The sequence below is a fragment of the Coffea eugenioides genome, chromosome 1, assembly GCF_003713205.1.
Source record: "Coffea eugenioides isolate CCC68of chromosome 1, Ceug_1.0, whole genome shotgun sequence".
In the NCBI taxonomy this organism is placed as follows: Eukaryota; Viridiplantae; Streptophyta; class Magnoliopsida; order Gentianales; family Rubiaceae; genus Coffea; species Coffea eugenioides.
Window position 1 is genome coordinate 33,410,948 of NC_040035.1, and position 3,397 is coordinate 33,414,344.

Below are 3,397 nucleotides of genomic sequence, written 5' to 3' on the forward strand. Positions count from 1 at the left end.
TCAAGCTCTTTATCAGTATTGACTACAGATTTTTTGAAAATCACATCATCTTCATCATCCCTAAAGTCGTAATCACTATCCACCAAGCTTTCATTTTCTGTAGAATCTGATAGTACATCTTCTTCAACCCCATAGCCATTTTCTTCCTCCATTAATTCAATTGGCACCGTGATTTCTTCAAATGTGGCTGACTCCTCAAACGTGATGTCAACATAAAAAGTATCTTCATTTGATATACCAGCCTCTCCAATATCCACATTAGAACTACCTACTTTACTATCAATAAATCTAATATGAAATTCCTGCTCCAAGTACACCTCAACCATGCCAGTTTGTTTCCCAATACATGCCATGTCTATAACATCATCCTCACTTTCTATATTCCGTAGTTTGAAACTACAAGCTCCACAAGGAACTCTATAAAGCAGTTTCACATTTTTTTCACATCCGACAAGAGTGCAAAAGCCATGGAGATGTGACATGTTAACTACATTTGCAATAACACCTTCAAATGATTCCATACTCCCCCTCACATACTTTTCTTGTGGTGGTTCAAAATATACCCCACCATAATATATTTTTAGTGTAAAGCAGTTCAGCTCATGTCTTGTGTTTTGTTTTTTGCATAAAAGACAAAAAAAAAATTAATTAGGCATCGACATGCTCAGTCACTATCCTGTAACCCAATTAGGTAGCATGAGAACAACAACATAGTGCATTTTTCACAGCAAAGGGACCATCGAAACTAAAATAACAAGAGAGTCCACTACACATACCCCACATCTCATATCTACCAAAATCCTATCATTTAAATTAGAAAAGGGAAAATCTACCAACTGTAGTTCAACAACCAACAATGTCTATCAGATGCGAACTTCAACTTATTAGCAAAAAAATTAACTTTGAACATCGCACATGCAGGCCAAGACTTACCAGAAATCCTCGCTGCCATTCCGTCGGAATTTTCATCCTCGAGCTTTTCCTTGCTCTGCTATGCTACCCGTGAACCAATTTCTCTATTCCGCTCTGTTTTCGTCATCTTATCTCCCTCCATTGCTGGTAATTTGAATCGGTTTCAAGCCCCTAATTTCTTCCGCTATTTGGATGCAAAATGGGTTATGTCTTGGAAAACCCCTAATTTCACAGGTTTCCCCCAATTTGGATGCAAAAAGGGATCTGTCTTGCTTCCCATAGAAATTAGGATGTGTACTTCCAAAAAAGCCCCTGCCTCGCCATTGGTTTCTGTACAGATACATGTGTTTTGGGTGGTGACGTCGTATAGGTCCTCAATTGGCACAATAATTTTAGTTAATGGACTTAATTCGTGCGATCAAATGTTGAGGGACCAAATCGGCTTTAGTAAAATAGTTTGAGGACTAAATTGGCGATTTTCCCTAAAAACTCCCCCTACATCAGCCTTTTCCCCAACCTATCCCACTTTCTTGGCAGTGCTCTTGTGGTGACCATTATTATTTTTTATTTGACCTAGTTTTTTTAAAAAAAATGTATATATAACACCAATAAATTCAATGTTAATTATCACATTTGATACTACCCGAAATCTAAATCATTACCTATTATTTTTTTTATAAATAATACATAACATGTGACAAATAAAAATTCAAGTAAATTAAGATAACAAAATCATACTTTTAATACAAACATAATAAATCGCCAAGAAATGGTACATTATTTTATCACAATAAAATGCCATATTGTTTATTTTAAATTTGAATATTTAGATACATATTAGTACTACACTACATTATATATAAGGCATGGGATAGGGCATGAGATTTAGCTAACTTAAATTGATGCTAAGTCATACATAAATCTACGTAATAAGTTAATTAAACCGTTGTCCAACATCACATCAAACAATATCAAAATGTTTTGATGAATGCATAATAAAAAAATACAACAAGCTAAAAGTTCACCATTGAGAAAATAGGAAGGGGAAAAATCCACTTTTCGTCCCCAAACTTGAGTTAGGGACACATTTCGTTCCCAAACTTTTAGACGCACCATATTTAGTATATAAATTAATTATTTTTTGCCACATTTAGTCCAAAAACAGTAAATTGGTTAATTTGGATGGAGAAAATCACATGTTTGGCACGTGGCCGTTAACTACAAATAATTTCTCAGTCAAATCAACGGCCACGTCGGCCTTCTCCATCCAAATTGAATATTTTATCATTTTTGGACTAAATGTGGCCCAAAATAATTAATTTATGTATTAAATGTGATGCGTCTAAAAGTTTGAGGACGAAATGTGTCCCTAACGAAAAGTGAATTTTTCCCAAATAGGAAGACTAGGGGTAATTTGAAAAGAAAAATATGCATATCGGCTTGTCAAAGTTAAAAGTACAAAAATAATTCATTTGAGAGGGCACAATGTATATTTTTTAAGTTTAGGGTGGCAAAGGGTTACCCCCCCCTATAGGTTAGGTTTTGGGGGGCAGGGGGAGGGGGGGAGGAGAGGGCAAAGTATTATTAACCCAAGTTAAATATTGTAACATAAACCAACTTTGAACATTTATGCATTTTTTCCATTTTGTAATAGTTCGCCACCAATTGGTTGGGCTTAAGGTCCATAGGAGTCTCGTTTAGTTATCAATTGGCTGGACGTGGGTTTCTTGTGGGTCCCCCTTAAATTACTTTAAGGTCTTTCAGCCGTTACTCCTGAGTGTTTCTAATCTAATTGGGTGTGTGAGTTTTTGCCTATTGGCAAAAAAAAAAAAAAACAGTTTGCCACCAATTGCGGTTGCAAATAGGAAATTGAGGGTCCAGCTTCCACAAACCTAAATAAAATGCCTTTTTTCCCATTTTTTGGCAAACCGTGAGGTGCGATGCCAACAAAAAATTTTATTAAAGAAAATAAATCATTACAAGGATAGTATTGTGTACCTAACCTACAGATAAAGTGCTGCACGTTGGGTATGATGACTCATTATATTGAAGCCTCAGAGAGATCTTGGCCCTTGTTTTTCTTTGTGCCAGAGAGACTTTGACTTGACTTAGAATAATTCACTTTTGCTCCGTTACGTTGACAAGTAAACAATGTATCTGGATAGCAAAATAATGACGAAAAATTATTTGCTTAAATCATAAACATAATTTTTAACATAATTTTTAATTTTTAATTATTTTTTATCTCATATACATCATATCATAAAAGTATTATAGTAATTATTTTAAATAATATTTCAAATAATCTCCTGTCGAAACACTCTTAGTGGAAAAAAAATGGAAAGCAATTGTGAACCTAAGTCTTGCTTCTCATTTATGATTTGAGGTCACGATGTAATAGGTGCATGCATTTGAGTGGAATGCACATTGAAATTTGATTTGGATAAGAATTTATTCATTTCAAGCTTGATTAGTGACAAATAAA